Source organism: Pinus tabuliformis, chromosome Q, assembly GCF_031772625.1.
Source record: "Pinus tabuliformis cultivar Carrire ecotype Pingquan chromosome Q, CPIR1, whole genome shotgun sequence".
NCBI lineage: Eukaryota > Viridiplantae > Streptophyta > Pinopsida > Pinales > Pinaceae > Pinus > Pinus tabuliformis.
Genome location: NC_142296.1, coordinates 406,762,845 through 406,776,764, shown reverse-complemented (window position 1 = coordinate 406,776,764; position 13,920 = coordinate 406,762,845).

Here is a 13,920-nt window from a genome sequence, read left to right as displayed (position 1 = left end):
CTATAAGCATTTACCAACCATTTAATTAGATTTTTGTGCTAATTATGACTAACTTATATGTTCTCTTAGTTTCTTTGAATACTTATCATGCTAATAGACATATCTATTTCTTAATAAGTTTTCCAAAATTTTAATTTAATTATCACTAATTATTAAGTGGACAGTAGAAATTTAATATCTATAAAATATGTTAAAATATTCATAATAATATTTACAAATCAACTTTAGGTATTTTAATTCTTAATATGGATCAACCATTTAATTTATATAATTAAACTAATATTTAACTATAATTAATATCATCACTATAAATACAAAATAAACCTAACCATTATTATAAATACAAAATAATCATCACTAGTAAAATATAAATCCTAATAAAAACAAGTAGTGCTTCTTATGATAATAAATGCTTCATGTTAAAACAAATACAACGCTATGAACCTATGAAAACATGTCTTAATGTAAATTATATTTATTATATTAAAGTTTCTCAATAATTCTACCTAACTCTAATTATTATCACAATTATTAAAACAAAATCAAATATATATATTATATATAGCTTAATCCCTTATAAAAATTCCTAACATCTTTATTTCATCAATTTAAAAAATATATAATAATTATAATATAATAATTTATACTTGGACTCAATGAAATGCTTGACTTGATAATGGATTAATGGTGAGTAAATTGCGAAGATAGAAGAATGGTGTCACAGGGTTTTCAATGTTATAATGGGTTAAGTTCGGGATGATAAAGCCCTACGTTTATGTACTAAACATCATATTTATTTCTTTAGTATTAATATCAACTCATTTTTTTATTAAAATTTGGTGATATTTTTTTGTCAAATTTTAATTTTTGTTGTTTAAATTCAATTTTCTACTACGTAAATAGATTCAACATTATGAAAAATTCCAAGTTAAATGTTGGGAAAAAATATTCTAGTGGGAATCACTTGATATGTATTTTGGTTAAGGAGAATTGGCAAAGGCATTAAAAGGAAAAAATCCCTAGACACTTAGATTGTGAAGAGTTCACAACTCAAACTTATGATTCTAACAAATCCCTATTAAGTTATGTACACATGAAAATGGAAAATATGTAGAAGAACCCTCCAAAAAATAGACTCGTCAATTTTATATTTGAATTCCATATCACTCACATTCAAAATTAATCATTAATGGGTTTGTCTAATGAAGCCACAATTTCTCTTGTATTTGCTAGAATCATATGATTTTATTTTAAAGAAATCTAAGTGAGAGTGTTTAAATCGCTTCTTTGACTTAGAGCCTTCCTCTCAATGCAGAGATGGTAAATTGCCCTTCTCTCTCAAAATCCAGTTACTTCAGCTGCGGAGATCTTGAAACACGCACAACCTTACCCCTAACACAGATCATCTACACTGTTACAGGTAAACTCTATGCTGATCTAATCAGAAGATATGTTAATTAGACTTGGCCTTACTGTGTGAATATGATTTTTTCGAGAGCTATACGAACACAATGAAAAACACAATGTGGAAATGGGAGTCAAGCCACTACTCTTCGAAAGGCATGCGAATTCGAATAACTGCCCAAGAAGCTGCTGGTATGGTGCGAGGACTTTTCTGAAGAAGCTGAGTTTGCATTGCATGCCACAATCGCCTCGCTTTAAAGGCAAAGCGTAGAGATCAACGTTTCAAGGAAAAGCGTAGAGATCAGTTGCCATTACCTTTTAACCCTCTCAATTCAGGTAATTCTCGTCTGCTTCAGATATGCATGTTTTTAATGTTTAAAGAACACGTTCTTGCTGAAGGAAAATTGACAGAATTCATTGTATTTAGTTAAGTTGCAGTAACAGCTTTAGTTTCTCCAATTCGGATTAATTTGATAATATTTGGTTCAAATGTTGGTGCGTGAGCATTTCTGTGTTTAGTATTTGGGGAATCATCTGCTGAAAGAAAGCTCTAGGGAAAGGCAATCTGTTCAGCACATTCGTAGAAAATTTTCTTGAACGTTGTGGTCTTGATGTACACTGCAATAATCCGTAGGTTCTGTTTGTTCGTAGATTTAGGTTTATTTCTAAGAACGAATATCCAGTAGTGTTCTTGAATTTTTCGTTAGGTAAAGAAATTAAGAATTCGCGGATTCTTTTTTTCTGTTCTGGTCAATTTGCTCATGCTACATTCGACCTGATTGACGGGTTTTTGTATAAAGACTCTTATTCAGGGTAAATATATTGGAATTTTCCACAGCATAGGAATCTGCGCACGCGTTTGGAGCCTCATTTTTTCGGTATCTGTGTGGGTCTATTTTTCTTTCAGTCATGAATCAAAATTTTCTATTGCAAAACTTCAGTTCTTCATGGAACTATGACTAACACATCATTTCCGCCCAAATTTTACCGTATCAATCAAAAACTTGTTAGTTCGGGATGATAGTTAGTGCACACCTCCCGTGTGTGCTTGTTGTCACGTTTAACTGCAATGGCATATCTAACAAACATCTTCTCACAAGGTAGAGCCAATATATTTGACTATTATATTTTTGAGTAAGTAGATAAATTCAACTTCTTTTCGCAGAAATTATTCTTCAAATTTAGTAAGAATTCTGTTTCATGTTGGAGCTCTAGATGATTGATGGGAATTTTGATCCCGAAACTCTTCCTTCCAGGGTTTTGGTCTGTTTTAAGATGATCTATATTGTTTTTTGTGAAATCAGAATATTTATATTATGATTAAAAACATGAGCATACATTACCAAATGTTTCTATTGGTCTGTCACTCGGAAACCAGACCAATAGCATAGACCCAATATTTTGAAATTGTTCATATCGTTCATAATTTGAGGATTTGATAGTGCAAAAGCTGCTAGGAGTGCTACATAGAAAACATAATAATATAATGCTCCTCCTCTTTATCATTTTTCCAATTTTCATACTATTTATGCAATTGAGAATTTGTGATTATTTAATATTCTTAGTTTGAATATTTGTGATTGAGAATTTGTAATTATTTAATATTCTTAGTTTGAATATTTGTGATTATTTCACCCTTCAATTACTAGCCAAACTCATCCTGGCCTTCATTTTTGTTATGGGGGTCCTTCATTTTTATGAGCTGAATACATATCTATAAATGCATTTTTTATCATTTTTCCAATTTTCATACTATTTATGCAATTGAGAATTTGTGATTATTTAATATTCTTAGTTTGAATATTTGTGATTATTTCACCCTTCAATTACTAGCCAAACTCATCCTGGCCTTCATTTTTGTTATGGGGGTCCTTCATTTTTATGAGCTGAGTGATTGAGAATTTGTAATTATTTAATATTCTTAGTTTGAATATTTGTGATTATTTCACCCTTCAATTACTAGCCAAACTCATCCTGGCCTTCATTTTTGTTATGGGGGTCCTTCATTTTTATGAGCTGAATACATATCTATAAATGCATTTTTTTATCATTTTTCCAATTTTCATACTATTTATGCAATTGAGAATTTGTGATTATTTAATATTCTTAGTTTGAATATTTGTGATTATTTCACCCTTCAATTACTAGCCAAACTCATCCTGGCCTTCATTTTTGTTATGGGGGTCCTTCATTTTTATGAGCTGAATACATATCTATAAATGCATTTTTTTTTATCATTTTTCCAATTTTCATACTATTTTTCTAATTTAAAAAATCTATCGGCCTCTTTTTGCACTTTTTAGGGCAATTGCTAGTATTAACCCCATCTACCATTCAGGAGTGAGAAATGGGAGAAAGGAATTTAGGTATTTTATATTTGTGTAAGCTACAAATTCACTTAAATGGTAGGAATTTGGTAAACGTTTTTCAAAATTTCAGAATGTGAGTGTTTGAATCATTTTTTAATGGTGGAAATGGATTCGACACTATCAAGAACTCAACTCTTGGGGCACCCAAAATCCTAAAGTTTGACAGCTGTAATCCAGATTTTTAAATATTTTTGATGATTTTATCATAATTTTGCCAGAATTTCCATAACAGAGAGTACAAAAAATTCAACTATTAAATATTTCAATTAGACGAATGGTTACAATTATTTAGGTTTTTTTGGCTTTGTTTATTGGATTTTGCTTCGAAAATCATTTTTCCTATTTTTTTCAAAAATTTGATTATAGAAGTGTTTTAATCATTTTTTTATAGTGGAAATGGATTCGGCACCATCAAAAACCCTTGAGGCACCCAAAAACCTAAAGGTTGACAGTTGTGATTTGCCAAAATTTTACCAAAATCATACCAGAATTTTCACTATTTTCTGAGCAAAATTGTAATCTCATTAGACTATTTTTTTTATGATTGCAATCATCATTTTTTTTTAATATTTGTATAATCTCTTAACACCATCTCTTATTTTTATTTTTTCCAATATTTGGATAATGTGTAAATATCGCTGAATTTTTTTAGGTTTTGGGTTTATTTTCTAAGGTTAGTTAATGTTACTTCAATTTTTGTAAGGATTTTCCAAATTAAAAATATGAGTTGTGAAATCTGCTTAATTTTAATGATTTTAGATCTAATTATTAGAACACTAAATTTATTTATACATTTAAAATGTATTTTCAAATAACAAAAAATAATAGATTTTACAAAACATCTTAAGTTTCTAGTAAAAAAAGCCAAAATAAAAGTTAAATTGCATCTATATAAGAGAATATTGGCTTCCACAATCCATAAGTCTAGTATTGAAGATTTTGGATATCTTTGATGTGTATGTGGAATAAAGATAGTGTTTAATTGTTGGGTGGACATTCCACCCATTCTCACAAACCAAATGAAACAAGATCTGCTTTATTTGGTCCCTAAGGATAAATAGAGTGTCCACCCAAAAACACTATCATCAATCTATATACACAACAAAAATATCCATATATGTATATATATTTGAAAATCATATTTTAAAAAATTAAAAATACATGATTTTTTATTTTTATTTTCCAATTTATCATTTATTTTCTATATGATAAGGTGATTTCTACTTTTCCATACTTTGGTGGTCATGGTCATTATGAGTTTGTATGGATTGCCAAAAGATTTGGCGGCAATGTTGATGTAAAATGTTATTACTTCATGAATAAAGACAATGTCCAATTTTTTGATGGACACTCTACTTATTCTCAGACCAAATGAAACATCTGCTTTATTTGGTCCCTAAAAATAAATGGAGTGTCCACCCAAAAACATTATCTTTATTTTATATACACATAAAAAAATATTTATATATATTTTAAAATCATATTTTTAAAAATTAAAAATATATTATTTTTATTTTATTTTTCAATTTATTATTTATTTTCGTGATTTCTACTTTTCCATACTTTGGTGCTCATGGTCATTATGAGTTTGTATGGATTTGCCAAAAGCTTTGGCAGGAATGCTAACTTTCTAGTGTAACTTTGTTGTTTTTGCTTCATCAAAAGTGTATCGTGGAATGTTCCCCACCCTTCTATTATTTGTCATGCTTCTATTCATGCCTCTCACATTTTTATATAATGCATATAAAATTCAAGATGGGTTTCTGTCTAATGGATAATGTTGGTTTTAATATTTGGTAAGTGGAAAAGAAACCAATATTGTGCAACAATATTAATGTATTTTTTATAAATAGTAAATGTTTAAAACAAAGAAAATGCATAAGTTAAGAATCTTAACTTATCACAAACCAAAATAGTCTAGATTTCTTCATGTTATTATAAGCAATTATATGATAGAATTAAAGTTGAATGAGTTTGAATTATAAATTTGGATAATATTTAAAGTTTATAAAGAATTTTTCAAAGACTTTAAAAAGGTATAGGTAAGGTTTGTATTTTTTACAAGGTTTAGATTTCAACACTTGGTTAATTTAGTTATTTTTTAAAAAAAATAATTTTTTTAATTAATAAATTTCAGATTTTATTGTAAAATCAAATTTAAATTTATTGAAAAAAAATATTTAAAATACTTTATTTTTTATGTATTTAAAGTGTGAGTTTTATCATTTTCATTTTTTTTGGTAGATTTTCATGCAAATTCTCTACAAATCTCACTCTGAGACCATATAGAAAATCTGATTGTAGATTAACTCGATAATGCAATATATCAAAGCAAAATACTATAATCTACTTCTACTATCAAACTTGCGGAAGCTTAAAGATCAAGTTGAATCAGAGCTGAACACATAACCAGAAGAAGAATCAATACACATGAAACACAGAAAATACTTAGGGGAAAGCCTCAGCTAAAAACCCCGCTATCTGTATTATCATACAACGTGGAAATACATCAAGATTACACAAAGCTTTAGCTCCTACAACTAACCAGCTCTCTGTACAATCCGCCTGGATGCTCACAAGCAAACAAAGCTTCTCACAAGCTTTCTCCTCTGCCCTCCAAGCCTCCTATTTCCTTGCGTTGTTTCTCCTGGGTGATCCTATTGTTACCAAGTGTAACACTGATCACTCACATTAATCTTACACCCTGTCAGAACTATGCAATCCTCAAGGAACGGTGTTCCTTCTACATGGATGAGTTTCCTTTATAGGAAAATTCCTCCAACTGATAGTAAAATGTCCCTGTCTTTAATCTCAACTAGGCCTTTGTCTGAACTGACATGCATGAGTTATTTATGAGAGAATCCTCAATTATCTGGAGCACACTAATTGCATGTATGCGTGCATTAACTGACTGAACTCACAATTAGTTCCTCAAACTGTTTGGAACTAATTTAACTGGACTTAACTCAGTTAACTGATCTAAATAATTACAACTCAAATGCAACTCATCTTTATCTCCTTAATTAAGGGATAACTTCCTTAATTTAAGGGATAACTGTTGCATGACTTCACAAAGACTTCTAGCTTGAATTTCTCCAACTAATTAACTCAAGATGAATTAATTAATTATTTTCCAAGCAGCTGGTGAGACTAAATTCGAATTTTAATTCTCAATTTTAATTCAAGGACAAATTAAAATTGGAATATTCTGAATGCTATTTTTAGCATTTCTTGTTGCTATTTTCAACACTCCCTCTCAACAAGAAAGGAATTCAACTCGATCCTGATCCTGAACCTTTGGAATGTTCTGCATGCAACACTTCTCTCTAGTGTTTTTGCTCCAGCAACTCCAGAAACAAAAAAATATCCAACCTGAATCAGTATGATGCCTCTGTCATCAAAGTCTCTGACTACTATTGCCTCTGTCGACTAAAAACTTTGCGTTTCGGCTAACTCTGCCTTTATGCATTGTTGTCAATCCTTCTTTGTGCTCTTCAATATCTAATTGCTCTAGCCTCTGTCACTTTGATCTCTGACTACATCAATCCCATTGATTCCTCCCGCTACTATGTACTTTGGGCTCCCGTAGCAAGGTATGATCCATGAGATAAAACCTCTCAATGAACCCTGCCCAATTTCAGCCTTCTTCGGACTATCACTTCACATTGCCCCACCTCACACCTGGAGGTATGGCTGCATGTGATCCCTCTGCTAACTTGGCTCGAAATTCCCCCCTACTGAAGGTCTCTGCATGAGTGGATGCCTCCACTCGATCTCCTCTCATCATCTCCAATTGTGGCTCCTCCACAATTGTTTGAGACTTCTTCTGGGACTGCAGGTTAATAGGTAATTTGCTCTCCCTCTCAACCACCAAGTCTCCAACATTTTCCTTGCTCCTCAAGGCTTTACATGCATCTTGAACCTCAAGAGCATACAGGTTCTTAACTCGTGAACCGATCTGTTTCATCTGTCCCGTGGTGATGTGTCTAAGGAAAACATTTCCCTTACTGAAGACAACATCGTAGCCTTTATCCTCCAACATCGCGATAGATACCAAGTTCTTCTTCAGTCCAGGAACATACTTCACATCTGTCAAGGTGATAAGAGCTCCATGCTCCCTCTGAAAAGTAACCGTGCCCACTCCTGAAACACTAAACCTTTCGTCGTCACCCATCTCTATGAGTATCTTGAGGTCCTTCTCCTCCAAGGTACTAAATAATTTTTTATCGCCGGTCATGTGGAATGAAGCTCCACTGTCAAGAAACCAAGCACAACCTATCATCGATGACACCATTCGTGCAATGAGAGTGCAGTCCATTTCAAACTGAGAGGCCAATGCCTCACCTTTAGATCCTTCTGAGGATCCCTTCTTGGACTTCTTCGATGGGAAATTAGTCACATAATGACCCATCTCGTGACAATTAAAGCATCTCACTTTAGATTTGTCACCCTTCTTCCCTCCATGAGAAGAATTTGATTTGGGATGAGAATCCTTCTCCTTCCCTTTCCTTGCCTTACTCGCTAAGGCCAGATTTTCTTCATCCTCCTTGGATGAAGAACCATCTCGTGTGCTCCTCTTGATCTCCTCCTGCATGAGATCCGACCACAGTCATTCCCAATTCGACAATTTCTCCCTTCCATTCACAGAGTCCTGGTAGCTATGCCAGCTCTTTGGAAGGCTAAGGAGAGTGAGGCTCACCATATCATCATCGACAGTAGTTATTACCACACTTCCAAGCTCATCTCTACAAGTGGTGAGCTTGTTCAGATATGTGGAAATAGTATCACCGTTCTCCATCTTGATTCTTCGAAGCTTATCCTTGAGCGCCAATTTCCTCTGGTCGCTACTGTTTTGATATAGGTCCTTCAATGTCTTCCACATTGAAAACGAAGTCTCCTTCCCATGGAGACTCAAGACAATATGATCTTGAACTCCCTCAAGGATGATCTGTCTCACCCTCACCACACACTTCTTCCATTCAGCCAAATCTCGTGCATTATTTCAACCTGGCTTTGGGATTTATTGATCAATGAAATCCTTCAAAACATTGTCTTCTAATACAGATTCCATGCGATCTTTCCATGCTATGTAATTCCAGTTTCCATCCAAGGGATACTCGAGTCTCAAGCCATAAAACGCCATTGACCAACCTGAAGTATGAGATGAATTCGATTTGTACCTTCAATCCCGAACTTCAAACTTCGAATTTCCCTTCTCAGTATACTATTCACAACTCTAATAACCTTTGCTTTGATACCATATAGAATTTCCTACAAATTCTCTACAAATTTTGCTCTGACACCATATAGAAAACCTGACTGTAGATTAACTCGATAATGCAATATACCAAAGAAAAATACTATAATCTACTTCTACTATCAAACTTGCGGAAGATTAAAGATCGAGATGAATCGGAGCTAAACACATATAACCAAAAGAAGAAGAATCAATACACATGAAACACAAAAATTACTCAGGGGAAAACCTCAGCTAAAAACCCTGCTATCTATATTATCATACAAGGTGGAAATACATCAAGATTACACAAAGATTTAGCTCCCACAGCTAACTAGCTCTTAGTACAATCCTCCTGGATTCTCACAGGCAAACAAAGCTTCTCACAAACCTTCTCCTCTGCCCTCCAAGCATCCTATTTCCTTGTGTTGTTTCTCCTGGGTGATCCTACTATTACCAAGTGTAACATTGATCACTCACATTGATCTTACACCCTGTCAGAACTGCACAATCCTCAAGGAACCTTGTTCCTTCTGCATGGATGCGTTTCCTTTATAGGAAAATTCCTCCAACTGATAGTACAATGTCCCTGTCTTTAATCTCAACTAGGCCTTTGTCTGAACTGACATGCATGAGTTATTTACAAGAGAATCCTCAAGTATCTGGAGTACACTAGTTGCATGCATGCATGCATTAACTGATGGAACTCACAATTAGTTCCTCAAACTGTTTGGAACTAATTTAACTGGACTTAACTCAGTTAATTGAGCTAACTAATTACAACTCAAATACAACTGATCTACAACTCATCCTTATCTCCTTAATTAAGGGATAACTTCCTTAATTTAAGGGATAATTGTTGCATGACTTCACAAAGACTTCTAGCTTGAATTTCTCCAACTAATTAACTCAAGATGAATTAATTAATTATTTTCCAAGCAGCTGGTGAGACTAAATTCGAATTTTAATTCTCAACTTTAATTCAAGGACAAATTAAAATTAGAATATTCTTAATGCTATTTTTAGCATTTCTTGTTGCTATTTTCAACACTTTAAACTTTTTTTCATGTTTTGTTCATCAATGTTTTGAAGTTTGATTTTCTAAAACTTTATCTACTAGGAATTGATGTTTAATATACAAATTTAAGAATGACATTATCATTATTGTGTTTTGAGCTCATGATATTTAATAACACATTTATTTCAAGGACTTTCGTGTAGATGTTACCTCTACGCTAGGTTATGAGATTACAATGATAGAAATATAATCTATGGGGCATTAATCTCTTTCAACCCAATTCATAATGCTCAAAATCTTAGGTAACTAAACACCTACCACCATATCTTTCAAGAAGATTCCTTCTAAGATCTCATTTATCCACCATTTAGCATTGATCTTTAATAATTTATCTCATGCCACTAATATCATTGAGCAATTATACAAAAAAAATCTCAACAGTAAATGCAGCGAAAATAGTAAGATCATAAAGAGACAACCATGCATAATAGAGACAACAATTTTATTGTGGGAAATTCAACCTTAGGAGAAAACCCAACAAATTTTATTCTATGAGAAATTATTCTTTAGCAAGGTTTAGAAATCCAAATTGTCTAGAACTTTGTGGCAACATCCAAGTCTAAATGTCAGTTAAACTAGGTCAATTTCCAGCAAGTCAATGCTAGTCAAATCAACCAAAAATATAGAAGTCAACACTGGTAAAATAGTCAAATTTCGACCTGCAGTCAAGCTTGGTCCTGTGGTCAATGACCTTGGATCAACTCGATATGTAGTCAGATCCGTACAATGGTCAACTCTGGTCAACGATCAAACTTGTTCAAACTCAAACTTGGTCAAATTTTAGTCAATTCAGCCTCTTTCTGTCACACATGTGGCTGCTCTAGAAGAGAGAGGATGTGATGATGATGACCAAAATGAAGATGTCACATTATGTATATATACTTGTCAAATGGGTTGAATTTTGACCAAGGGACACACCCTTTCATGGTGGGGAAAACTTGTTCTTTTTGAGCCTATGTGATGCCCAAAAAATAAAATTTTAATTTCAATTTTCACAATTCTTTTAGGTCGACTTAGGTGGCTTCTTAGCATGTGGGAATACCTCTCTATGTTACACAAAAAACAACATCCCTCTTAGCAAGGGGGGTATTTCCTTGGCTACAACAAATTTCCCCTTAGCTGAAATTTCTCCTTTATAAGAAAAGTTCATGAGCTCGCTATCTTGATGCATGTATATAAATCACTCCATCGTAGAGTAGGAAATGTGACTCCTCATATGCATGTTTATAGATCACTCCATCCTAGAGTAGGAAATGTGAGTATTCTGGGCCATACCCTTGGCCAAATCAGCATGGCCCGTACAAACTCCTTTATGGCTCCTTAGGTAAATGTATCAATCTCCTCTAGTCAAATCAACATGACCCAACCAAGGTCCTTTATGGCTTCTCAGGAGAAAATCTACCCGTGGACCATTCACATCTAGCCAACTAGCCCAACCAAATTCCTTTATGGCTTCTTAGGAGAATTACATCTATCTCCTCTTGTAAAATCAACATGACCTAGTCAAGTCTTCCTGGCTTCTTAGCAGAAGATTTGTCTAATCCTAAAATTTCCCTTAGTCTTTCACCCCTGGATAAATTAGCACGACCCATCCAAAGACCTTCATGGTTACTAGGCAAATGTATCCATCTCCCTTGGTCAAATCAACATGACCTAGCCAAGTTCGCCTGGCATCTCAAGAGATGGTTTGCCTGATCCTACAAAGACATCAACACTCCCTCTCAATGAGGGAGACATTCTGCATCATTCCAAGCTTGTATCTGAAGTATACAAACTTCACTCTAGATAGAGGCTTCATGAGAATGTCTGTAATCTGCTCATCTGTGGATATGTATTGGAGCTTCACTGCTCCCTTCTGCACCATGTCTTGGATGAAGTGACTAGATTAAAGAGTCCTACAAGAATCTTTGCAAGGCACACTACTTCCTGACTTGCAACACTGGCTATGATATACTCCACCTTCGTTGTACTGAGTTTGCAAAATTCTCCTTCCTGCTAAACTAGGAAATCATAGTTGATCCCAAGCTGAACCAACACCTCGAGGTGCTCTTTCTATCCTCATTGCTCCTATTCCAATCTAAATCTACATTTCTTTGCAACCTCACTTCACCACTTGAGACATATCTCAGACCAATTGCACCATGTAGGTACCTTAACACATACTTCGTTGCATGCCTTAGCTCAACCATAAATTGGCTAACTTCCTTCACTGGATCCATGAGCACAACTGCTTTCCGGTCACCCTGAATGGGTGCTCCCTCTAACATTGAAGTAGACCCTCTTGTGGCAATCTTGTTTGCCTCCTTTACTAATGTTTCTCCCTCTATCACTGAAGTATATCTGGTTTTCTGGTATGGACCCCTCATAGAAGGAAAATTGCTTCTAGCGACCTATCTTTGAGCATCTAGTCTAACAATCTCGACCCATGACTTCTTCTTGGAAGTCTACTCCTTCCATTTTCCCTGATTGTTTTCTCCCTTAGATATGGAAGCTCTTCCAGTCATCTAGCATTGTCTTGGATGTTCTAACAATCTATACAATCTTCCCTCTCGAACATCAATCACTCCTGTTGAGTCTTATGCTTGATCTCTTAGGCCATACAAGAACCCGACCATCTAGAAACTAGAGAAAACATATCGTCATAGTCCACTCCCTCTTTCTAGGAGAACCCTCTTGCCACAAAATTTGCCTTGTACTTCTCGAAGTTGCCATCTATTGTATTGGAAGCCTTCAAAATTCTCCTTACAAAACTCCACTCAGGAGGCCATGGAAGAAAAAATTATAACCAAGAAAAATACATTGACAAGAGGCTGACCAAAAGTAGTAATAATAATAATAATAAATAAAAATATGAAGTACTTATCTCTTGATGAAGGAAGAAACTGTTGAGGGTTTGACAAATCTGTAAGAGAAACTCGAAAACTTGCCATGTTCCTAGAGGCACAATTGTCCACAAACATTATTGGTAGTAGATCCTAAAGGAATAATTCCTTTGAATTCTTGTGAGGTGAATGCTCATCATCATCAACATTGGTTGCTGATGCATGTTGTTTTTACTTCCTTGTAGGAGTTGTAAGGGCTTGTGTTTCTTCATCTTGCAGATTCTGCAAATTATTCCTTGAGAACAATATGGTCTCCTCTTGGACACAATTAGTTCGTAGTTTATCAAACTTAGGTAGATTTACTCGTGCACATATTCCCTGGATAAATGGCTCCCATGAGGAAGGAAATCCATTGAAAGTAATTGTAACTAGCTCTGTATCATCAATGTTATCTCCAATGGCTACAAGCTTATCTATGATCTGGGAGGATATCATAAGATATGAGACAAAAAAATCATATCTAGTCATCATGACATTACGAAGATCATTTCTCAAGGTTAACTTCATATTAGTGTTATTGCTCCCATACAATCTTTCTAGAGCATCACATACTTCCTTGTCAGTCTTAATATATCATAAAATGAGCAAGCCAATGATTATGATGGTTGAGATTCCAAGATAAGTATATCATAAGATGTGGCATACAAAAAATATTAAGACCCCAAAATGAGGCTGCAAGATAAGGGGGAAATGTTCCTATAGTGACGAGACTCCAAGATAAGCATAGAGTCACTCATAGTGAGTCTTTGGACTTTGTTAGAAAAACTTGTTTGTCTCCACTCACATCATGAAATCTTACATTGTGCACATTTAAGAAGTCTGAACACATAATCTTGAAGTTTAAAGGTTGAGCTTCATCTGACATGCCTACACTTTTGGGCTTGACCAAGCTACTTGTGAACTTTTTAAAAATGTTTAACAATAATTTGTAAAATTGTTGAAATTACATAA